Source organism: Mesoplodon bidens (assembly GCF_964165515.1).
Source record: "Mesoplodon bidens genome assembly, chromosome: 8".
Taxonomy (NCBI): domain Eukaryota; kingdom Metazoa; phylum Chordata; class Mammalia; order Artiodactyla; family Ziphiidae; genus Mesoplodon; species Mesoplodon bidens.
Window position 1 is genome coordinate 40334542 of NC_138165.1, and position 11687 is coordinate 40346228.

The window sequence follows — 11687 nt, forward strand, 5'->3', positions numbered from 1 at the left end:
ACTTCTCCTAGTTTCCCAGAGCTGAGTTGTTATTTGGGCTAGAAGTGAATTTCTCAGAAGTAATTTAACGTACTTAGAAGCACAAACTCTACTTGAATTTTTAGACTTTTCTTTTTTTTTAGACTTCTCTTGTGAGATGCTCCAAGGCATCTTGGAACAAGTCATTTATCTACAAATTACTCCTTTTAGAAAGAAAGTTGGGCCAGTCATGTTATTTTTTTCTGCCACTAGGGGTCTAATCTGAAGAGGAACAGCTGAGAAGGAGCATGCAAAAATTAAGCCAGTTGGGTGTGCGTGGGAAAAGGGGGCCCTAGGGTGTAGCTGGAGCAGGTAAAAATAGAGTTCCAAGGATGTCGTATTTGTGTGTGTTGGGGGAGGGATTGTGAACAGGGATTAACAGGTAGGGAATGGGGTGGAGGGATAGAAGAAACAAAGGTGATAGTTTTCCAGGAGGCCCAGTATTAGTTGGTTAAGCCTCAACGTTTGTGTATTATTATTAACCAATTACTCTGGTACTAGGCAGCTTTATGAAAATTATCTAATTTGATCCTTTCTCCTGATATTTACAAGTTAGTTGAGATGGCAGCAGTATCCTTATTTACTGATGAAAAAAACAAAGTTTAAGTCACAGACCTGGTATGAAGCCAAGCTCAGACAAGGAGTGGGCAAACTACAGTCTTCAGGCCAAATATGGCCCACTGTCTGTTTTTTTGAATAAAGTTTTGTTGGAACACAGCCATTCCCAACTCTATACTCTTGCCTGTGGTTCCTTTTTGCCCTGTAACAGCAGTTGATTAGTTATGACAGAGAAGTCTTGACAGGAACTGTATAGCACACAAAACCAAAAACAGCTCTGCAATCTGGCCCTTCACAGGAAAATCTGCTGACCCCCACCTTTAGATCCCAGATCCCACTGTGCCAGCTAAGTCAGTCTGATTGATGCCAGTAGTGTACAGGACCACAAACTTGACATAATTTTAGGAGTATTACAGACCTCTGGTGCAAAAACAATACCAAAACAATACCACAGTAATAGCTAAAATTCCTACCATCAATCACTTCTGGGAATTAAAGCATGGAAGGTTTTATTTAAAATATTATCTAGGGAAAATAGTAACTTCAGTGTTAGTTTTTAACATTCTATGAAATAAACTTAATTAATTTATTTATGAACCAAGAGGCAGGTATGTCCTAAGTGAATGGGCCATGAAATGGAAAGTTTTGGTGGGATGGGGGATGTCATCTAAAGCAGCATGGTGCGAGTCTTGAGATGAAAACCAAGAGAAAGCAAGCTCCTTGGTGGCCCAACAATCAGTGTTTATAAAAACATGGTTAAGCATGGCCTTGGAACCTTCTAGGGTTATAGAAATATTCTGTATCTTGACCTGGATGATGGTTACATGGGTATACATATATGTTAGAAAAACCAATCGTTAAGTTGTATACTTAAGAGCTGTGCATTTTGCTATATGTTAACTAGACCTCAATATTTTTTTTAAAAAAGAATACAAATGAGAGAAGATTGCCATTGGTGGTCAAAGAAAGCATCTGGTGCATTAAAAAAACATTTAAGTTAGATTTTCTTTACTGATAAATAAGCAAGCCTCATCATCTGTGAGACACCATATGCCCCCACTCAGGCCTCACATCCAATTAACCAGGATGCCTAAAGTTACAAGGGTCTGGCAATTTATCACACCTGATAAAACAGAGCCTGAATAAATATATTAATGTAGTTTAGTTACTGGTCTTCAAAAAAGAATATTAGTCAACATTTATTAAGTTATGTGCCAAGGAATATAGAATTTAGCATGCATTAACTCATTTCATCCTCATAATAACCCTGGAATATAGATACTATTATTATCCCATATTATAGATGAAGAAATTGAGACAGTAAATTGTCTAAGATATACTAAATCTAGGCAGATTGGCTCCAGAATTGCACTTTTTATCACTTTGCTATATAGCCTCTTAACAAAAATGGTCATTTCCTTTGGAATCCAAATTTACATAAGGACTATAAGATTATCTTTTTATTGAGAAACATGGGTTTGCTTCTACCACCTCCAGGTCTTCATTTGGTCTCTGGATTGTACTTAGTAAATATGCAATAAATATTTGGCAATTAAATTAAAGTGCATGTAGGACATGACATCAAAAGCACAAGCAACAAACACAAAAATGACAAGTGGGACTACATTAAATTAAAAAGCTTTGTAATTAAAGGAAATAATCAACAGACTGAAAAGGCAACTGATAGAATGGGAGAAAATATTTGCAAACCATATATTTCATAAAGAGTTAATAGCCAAGATTTATAAGCAACTCCTACACTTCAACAGCAAAACAAAAAAACAAAAAACAAATATCCCAATCAAAAAATAGGCAAAAAACTTAAATAGATATTTCTCCAAAGAAGACATATAAATGGCCAACAGGGATATGAAAAGATTCTCAGCACCACTAATCAACAGAGAAATGAAGATCAAAACCATAATGAGATATCACTGAACACCCATTAGGATGGTCATTATAAAAAAAAAAAAGATAAGTGTTGGTGATGATGTGGAAAAATTGAAACCCTTGTACATTGTTGGTGGGAAGGCAAAATGGTGCAGCCACTTTGGAAAATAGTATGGAGGTTTCTCAAGAAATTAAGAATAGAACAATCATGTGATCCAGCAATCTCATTTCTGGGTACATATTCAAAAGAATTGAAATCAGGATCTCTAAGAGATATATATACTCCATGTTTGTTGTCCCATTAGTCACAATAGCCAAGCTATGAAAACATCTTAAAAGTTCATTAATGGTTGAATGGATAAAGGAAATGTGGTATATTTGTAAAAGAGAATATCATTCAGCCTTAAAAAAAAGAAGGCAGTCAAGCCATATGCAACAACATGGGTGAACCTGGAGGACAGTATGCTAAGTGAAATAAATCAGTCACAGAAAAACAAATATCACATGATTCCACTTTTGTAAATAGAGCTGCAATGAACATTTTGGTACATGACTCTTTTTGAATTATGGTTTTATGAGGTATCTAAATAGTTAAACTCATAGAAACAGAGAGTAGAGTGGTGGTTGCCAAGGTCTGGGTGGGGGAGGGGAAAAGGGAGAGTTGCTTTACAAAGGGTATAAAGTTTTAGATATGCTAAATGAGTAAATTCTAGAGATCTGCTGTACAACATTGTGCTTATAGGTAACAAAACTGTATTGTACACTTAAAAATGTGTCAAGAGGGTAGATCTCATATTGTGTTCTTACTACAATAATAAAAAAAAGAGGATCTGTCACTACTCAATATATAATTAGATCATTCCATTTACTCAAAGCTTTATAGCTCTTCCTTTGATGTTCAACATTCCTCTAAACTACAATAGGTAAATTCTCTCTCTCTTTTTTTATCCCAGTCTTCCTTTGTTTAGCTCCTTGTTATACCTTATCTATAAAGGATCTCAAATTTTTAGAAAAAATTTAAAAATAAAGCACACAGGTGAATCTGGGGAATTACGGAGCCAACAGCGTTTAGTCAGCCCTTAAAAGCCTATCTCAAATGTCACCTCCTTTGTGAAGTATTCCCCAAATCTTTAGGCAGGATGAATCTCTCCTTCCTCTCTGTTCTTACAGCTCTGTGGCTATTGACTTATGTTGGCATTTATTACATTTGTAACTCCACATAGAGAGGAAGTGTATCATAACCAGTCATATCCCAGAGCCTAGCACATCTGGCATGTAGTGGATCCTCAATAAATATTTGATTTCTGAATGAAGGAAAACACTTTCAGAGGCGCTTGGAAACTTTGTGTTATTTTGTATACAGAGTAGCATCCTTAAATTGATTGAGTGGCAACGGAAACTGACAAGTACACTAAGATTAGGCAATGGCTGATTGCTAATTAGCAGTCTGCTCTAATAGTCCTTGCATTTGTTTGGTTACTAAGCACAAATTCCTCCCCAAAAAACTCACAAGTGATTTTTGAAGTCATCGACATAATTTTTTCAATGTATTTATCCATGGATTCCCCCAAACCCCACCTCCAACCAACAGTCTTGAGGAATCCACCAATGTGTTTCTCAGTTTAATTCCTATAGTACTTGATAGATTAAAGCATTTTATAATTCTGATTTCCTGTTCCTTGCATCAGTCTAAATATTTGTGTTTAGGTTTGAGTTCTGGACATTTCCTTAGACCATTCTACCAAATGCCATTGAAAGAATTACTGGGCTTGTACATCTGCTACCATTCTCAAACCACTGGCTGATCTTCAGAACTAATTACAGCCCTCTTTCCTGCAGCTTCTGAAACCTTTTTCAACACATTGCTCAAGACGGTCACTACTAAATAAACAGATGACGCCTAGGCAGTGTTTAATACCCACTTAAATACCCAAGATTTAACTGTCCATACCACTGGGCTACCTTCCAAGCCATGTTTTCACAACCATTGCGCCTCTCTCTCTCTTTCACTTTCATTCTTTCACATGTACCTGAACCACCTAAAAACCCTCAATCTGAAAAGCTACCACAGTTATCAAGGTTTTCATTGTCCTGGGGCCTTGAAGTTTTCCCTACCCTTTCAACCTTTAGAGGTCTCAAGGCCTCGGTCTTTTGCCTGGACTTTGGGCCATTTGCATTCCTCTCTCCGTGAGTAATATTTTTTCCTCCCAACATGACACAGGATTCAGAAGATTTGGTTCTTCCTCTCAGGCTACCTAGGTCTTACAGATTGAACATTAGTAAGTACAATTCCCTATGCTTCTGAATCTATAGCAAAAAAAAAAAAAAAAAAGTGTGAAGACTCCTAGGAACCATTAACAGAAGTATCTAGAAAGAATCACCCTCTTCATTAGCACATTATTATTATGAGTTCCAGATTTGTTGGTGGTCATGATAGGAGCTGGGTCCCTAAGGAAATAACATATTCTCAAGAGTGGGGTCTTTGATGATGGAAAATACCTAAAAGATGGACTAACTCATATCTTAAGATGTGATGTGTAACATCCCCAACTGCAACTCTCCATTCTTTTACCCATATCTAAAGTCTGTGGTGACTCTATGTACAACCTGAAACTCAAGGAATAGCCATGTTTAACTGTTGATTGGCATGAACTAAGATAAATGAGTAATTTCAGGAATGTAACAACACTTCTTGACTCTCCCTTCCCAGTGCTCCTTTTCACTGAGAAACTGCTCTTCTCTTATCCCAGGTGATTTAGCGTTATCAGATTGACTGAGTGATCTAAGGCACCAGACTCAAGCCCTTCTTCCCATGTGATTAACACGCAATCATTCTCTGTCCATCATGACTGGTCCACAAAGCAGGCCAGCAGAATTCCTCTCAGACGCTTCCTAAACATGGGTTCTAAGAAGGAAGTTTCTCTCATCTGATATGGAAAGTTGTACCAGCCACATAAAACTTGAATTGATGCTCATAATGTCCACCATGCGGAGAAACCCACCAAAAAATCAAACCAATATATAGAGTAAAGCAGAACCAAGAGATAAAGAGAAAGAAATTCCTGATGACATTACCTGAGCATCTAGATCTTATCATACCTGATCCATTCTATCGTTGTACTTGTCAATTACATTGGTCAATAGAATTTTTTTTTTGGCTTAAAGTAGTTTGCAATGTGTTTCTGTCACCAGAAGAAACCTGATTTATACACATATTTGAAATATATATTATGTATGAAATATGATCTTAAAATTTGGGAAACCCAAGTTATACCCTAAAATATGCTCATTGGAGCTGCCACTATATTCCAACTTACTGCATCTAAACGACTCCCTGGAGTTCCTACCACCAAAGACCTAAAGATCAGCTAAGAAGCAAAAGCAAGAACCACCTTAATTAATTCCTATTCTGGTTAGGTAGATCCACCTGCCTCTTGAATGAAGCCTTCCTACCTCCTTTATATTATGTCTAAAGCCATCAACATCCCTATCACTAATAAGGCACGTACTCTTCTACTTTATACTTAACCCGAAAAAAAAAAGATGTGTAAAAGTTTGCATATTAAATGTCCTGCTCTCAGCCTTTTGCCCCATTTGGATTCCTGAGCACTGGCAGCCTGTCATATACCCTTCAGGTCAAAGATTAAAAGAGTTTTCTCTAAGGAATTTTACCAGCCAAGAAAAAAAGTCTTTGAGATGATGTTGAAAGCTCTTTTAATTAAATATTTCACCCATGCACAGAGAGCTTTCAATCAGCTTTTCAGAGTACCATTCTCACATATAATTAGCAAACAGCTGGAGAGCAATGCCAATACAAATACAGAGGTCAAAACTAACAAGAAAAGGATAAACATAGAGGAAACAAAGACTATTTTTATGAAGAAGAAAACCTAGAAAACAACACATGAGCTATAATTGATATCCAGAGGATTTGAAGACAAATGCTGCAAGCATTGAATAAGATCAGGAATGTGTGTGTGTGTGTGTATACATACATACATACATATATTCAGAAACAACAACAATAAAATTTCTTTGGAAATTTAGATGAGAGTAGAAATGAAGAAATAGAAAGACTCAGAAGGTGGGGCTGAGAAAATCTCTCCAAAAAGTCAGGCAATATGACATAGTATGGAAATAATGGAGAAAACATAAGACTTAGGAAGAATCCAGATAATCCAAAATCTGCTTAACAGGTGTTACAGAAAGGGAAAACAGAGAAAATGAGGAGAGGGAATCGTCAAAAAGTAATTTGAGAAATTTTTCCTAAACTCAACATCATTTTCTAGACTAAAAGGGCTCATGAAAAGCTCAGCATGATGGAAGCAAAAAGACCCACACTGTATCAGATACCTCTTACGTAATACATCAGATCCACCTGGCCTCTTGTTTCAATTACTGTTATGGCAACCAGATCTGCCAGGCTCCCACAAGGTTCACATGTTTTTCACCTCAAGCCAGTACTGCATGCCTCTTGACTTCTTTGCTGAGGCTTTTCTATTGGCACTAAAGAGTGGGATGTTCCAGAACCCTGTTTGAAGCTCACACAACCTCAAATTTTTCTTACCTGGAAAACCAGTGCTAAAACATATGAAGATATATCATCATGAAATTTTAGAACGCTAGGGATTTGAAAAAATCCTAAAAGCTTCTGGAGAGAAAAAGAAACAGATCACATGCAGAAGATCAAATATCACAACAACACTAGAAAGCTAGAAGAAAATGAAGCAAAACTTTCCAAGTTCTGAGGAAAAAAAAATTCCTATAACCAGAAGCAGAAAAGGCATTTGATAAAATTTAACACCTATTTATGAAAAAATTCTTAACAAACAAGGAAGTGAAGAAATCTTCTTAGTCAAATAAAAAGTATTTATAAAAATATAACCTGCAAAACTACTGATCAAATATGCAGGTAAAATAAGGGCATACAACTTCACAAAAAGCGAACATATAACAAAACAAAACAAAAAAATTTCTCACATATCTTTTCTCAAGTAGTTACCAGAGGATTTGATCCACCAAAAATGAGGTAGTAAACCAAGAAGAAAGAGAACATGGGATACAGGAAAGAGGGAATCTAAACCAATAGACAGGGAAATGTAATCTCTAGGATGATGGTAAAGGGAGATGTCAGGAAAAATGTACAAAGGACTCGGATGACCACAAGACCAAGTAAAAGCAGGTCACAAGGCTCTAGGCTCTAGAAACTTCTTCAATAAGATAGAGCTAGAATACCTGAAGTGTTGAAACATAATAAGAGTGTAAATATACAACTAGAGGAGGTTTTGGAGATAAAAAAACAAGTTATCAACTCCAGGGAACCAAAAATGTGTGCAATAAATAAACACAATCATAGTATGTTATATGTTATATGGTCCAGCTATAAAAAACACTCACAAGCCAAAATAGTATAAACACAATATTTATCCAACCAAAATTATGGTATAATGATTTTGGGAAGATGGAGTGATAGGAAAGTTTTATGTATGGAGTAAAGCTGAAGAATGTAATAAAAAGCCAAATCTCTGCATTCTCCAGTAAAAATTCAATATTAAAAACAAAAGTCTCAAGAAACAGCAACATAAGCAAAATGGAAGTAAGTATGAAAACAATCAACAGAAAGATTTGGAAGTGATTGCCTTTGGGAGTGAGCACTGGGGTCAAGGACAGGGGACTGCTATTGTCTTGTTCTGCTCTATAAAAACATTGGAAAATTGACTCTTTAATCTCTGTGCATGTATAACCTTGGATAAACATGAAAATTTGGACTTCTGCTTTTAGCCATTAGGAAGAAACAAAGTTTGGACTTACTGTCAGGCCATAATCAACTAGATAGTTGAGCAAAATATATAAAACAATACTTCTCAGATATTAAACAACAGGAAGCACAGGACTGTGATAGTTGAGGTATGGGAAACTAATAAAGGTGGATCCTATGAGTCTTAGGAGTTCTGCCTGGAGGTAATTTCCCAAACTCAATGCAGAAAGAGGGAACCCCAAAGACTCTAGCAATCTCACTGGGTAGAGGAGACCATTCCAAGTTCAAGGAGTCTGAGGGAGCCTGAGTATGTGGGGAAGAGTAATGGAGAGAGAAAGATAAAAGGCTTCGGAAATATTCATAGGGTCCCCTTTATCGTTTGGCTAAATATCAGTCTGTACATTCATAGGGTGAAATTCTACAGGTGTGCAAAGAACAGTTTCTTAGGGGAGAACAACTGCCAGGGAGCTGCAAGCAGAACAACTCCAGAGTTCACACATCACTGGAAATATTCTGAGTTCACAATAGCCAGGGTAACAAGTCCTTATTAAATAGAAAAAGCATTCAGTAGAGACCACGAAAGACTCAACCCTCACGTGTGGTCTGAGCTAGCCATCAAGTGAAGACTACTCTAGACATGCCTTAATAAAGTCTTTAAAAAATAACCCTTGAAAGAAATTTATCTACCAATAACCTAAATGATTACCAGAACAAAGCTCAATAAACACGTTTTTGAAGGACTCCAACAAAATTCAGCACTCAAATAACAGAAAATTTACAATGTTCAGAATCCAAAAAAAAAAATCACTACACATGTATAAAGAAGAGGAAATATAACCAATAACCAGGAGGAAAATCAGTCTATAGTAACAAATGTAGAAATTACAGAGATGTGGAATTAGTAGGCAGAAACTTTAAGACAACTATGATCATTATGCTTGAGAATTCAGAGGAAAATGAATACAAAGAGGAGGGAAAAAGAAGATATTTAAAAAAAAACAGAAAGGAACTTCAATAAATAAAAACTATAGGAGGTTCTAGTCTGTTCTGCCTCGCAGCACCCGCCCCCCCTTACGCGGTCACACTAAGCTAGCGCCGGGGCCAGGGATCCGGCCGCAGCCCCCGCTGCGCCCGCCGCCTCCGGATCATGGACCCCCGCAAAGTGAGCGAGCTTCGAGCCTTCATGAAAATGTGCAAGCAGGACACGAGCGTTCTGCACACCGAGGAAATGGGCTTCCTGAGGAAGTGGGTGGTGAGCATGGGGGGTAAAATACCACCTGCTACTCCTAAAACTAAATTGGAAGAAAATATCAAGGAAGAAAAAACAGATAGTAAGAAGGCGGAAGAAAACATAAAGACAGAGGAACCATCAAGTGAGGAAAGTGATCTAGAAAATGACAGTGAAGGTGTGATTGAACCAGACACTGATGCCCCTCAAGAAATGGGAGATGAAAATGTAGAGATAACTGGGGAGATGATGGATCAGGCAAATGATAGAAAAAGTAGCTGCCACTGATGCCCTAAATGATGGTGAACTACAGAAAGCCACTGACTTGTTCACAGATGCCATCAAGTTAAATCCTCATTTGGCCATTCTGTATGCCAAGAGAGCAAATGTCTTCATCAAATTACAGACGCCAAATGCTGCCATCCGAGACTGTAACAGAGCTATTGAAATAGATCCCGATTCTGCTCAGCCATACAAGTAGCAAAGGAAAGCACACAGACTTCTGGGCCATTGGGAAGAAGCTGCCCATGATCTTGCCCTTGCCTGTAAACTGGATTATGATGAAGATGCTAGTGCAATGCAGAAAGAAGTTCAACCAAGGGCCCAGAAAATTGCTGAACATAGGAGAAAGTATGAGCAAAAACGTGAAGAGAGAGAGATCAAAGAACAGAAAGGGTCAAGAAGGCTCAGGAAGAACAAGAGAGAGCCCAGAGGGACGAAGAAGCCAGACGACAGTCAGGAACTCAGTATGGCTCTTTTCCAGGTGGCTTTGCTGGCGGAATGCCTGGTAATTTTCCTGGAGGAATGCCTGGAATGGGAAGGGGCATGCCTGGAATGGCAGGAATGCCTGGGCTCTGAAATTCTTAGTGATCCAGAGGTTCTTGCAGCCATGCAGGATCCAGAAGTTATGGTGGCTTTCCAGGATGTGGCTCAGAACCCGGCAAGTATGTCAAAATATCAGAGCAACCCAAAGGTTATGAATCTCATCAGTAAATTGTCGGCCAAATTTGGAGGTCAAGCACAATGCCCTTCTGACAAATAAAGCCCCTGCTGAAGGAAAAGCAACTTAGATCACCTAATGGATGTCGCAATACAAACCAGTGTACCTCTGACTTTCTCATGAAGAAAGCTGGGGTGCTTTGAAGATAAACCCTACCCCTCTGCCCCAAATGCATCTGAAACATTTTACAGTGGTTTGCCATTAGGGTCTTCATTCAGATAATGTTTTCTTACTAGAAATTAAGAATTTAAAACAATTTTTAAACCTTAAAAATATTTAAAACAAATTAAAAGGGTGTGTTAATCCCTACATTTTCCTTTACTCATCATTTTGGTTTCTTCCTTTGAATTAATTAGGCAAGGAAGATACTTCAGTATGGAAGATTTATTGTTCAAGTTTGAGTGAAATAAAGATTTATTAGTGGGAGGCAAATGTAACATTTAAATAAAGTTTGAGGTGGATATATGGTCACTGAGGCATTTTGATTTGTCTTTTTAATTGCTTTATTATTATTTTTAATGATTTACTTCCATGAAACTACTGGGACCACCAGTATTGCAGTAGGACCTGGGTTAGGGACTGGAAATACTTGTCAAGGCTGCAGTAATCTTAACTACATTTTATATAATGTGTACCCTTGTGTAGATGCATTTAAATCTTACACTGTGGTGAAGGGATGATTTTTATACTGCTGCAGTAAAATTGGATTATTTAGCTCTGTTCTTGTCTGATATCTAAAATAAATGTTTCATATTTACACATAGGGGAAATAAGGGAATACTTTTCGTTTTGTATTTCTATGTTTAAAATGTTCTTTTCAGATCAGAAAATGCCCAACTCTTTGTCTGCTTTCTACTTGTTTTCACACTTTTTCCCTCTTACTCTTCTTGGGCTAAAGATGGTCCTTTTCCACTAGCATCATCACTGCTATCATCATTCACAGCCTAATTATGCAAGCATATTTAATGATGGGTTTAATTTAATATGTAATACAAATAGTGGCTATGTAGGGTAATACCCATAACAGCTGTAGTTTCTTACTTGGCCAAGAGACTTCATATTTAAATGTTAGATTTCCTCTTTGGTGAAATCTTAACATACCAATAGATGTTGGAAGAAGGGATTCCCTTTGGTGTTTGGTCTCCTACTTAGGAAATACCTATTGCAGTTAGAGTTTATCTTGTAGTATTAATTTTTGGAGAAGTTTGAATTAATTGATACACAAAGAGGGGTTC

General features: G+C 37.4%; 1 pseudogene across 1 annotated transcript; it reads left to right on the forward strand.

Annotated features, from left to right (window-relative positions):
• Positions 1-9371: 9371 nt before the first annotated feature.
• LOC308621580 (hsc70-interacting protein-like) lies at positions 9372-10539 on the forward strand (annotated as a pseudogene). The gene has a single exon. The product of its transcript is annotated as a hsc70-interacting protein-like (transcript).
• The last annotated feature ends 1148 nt before the right edge of the window (positions 10540-11687 follow it).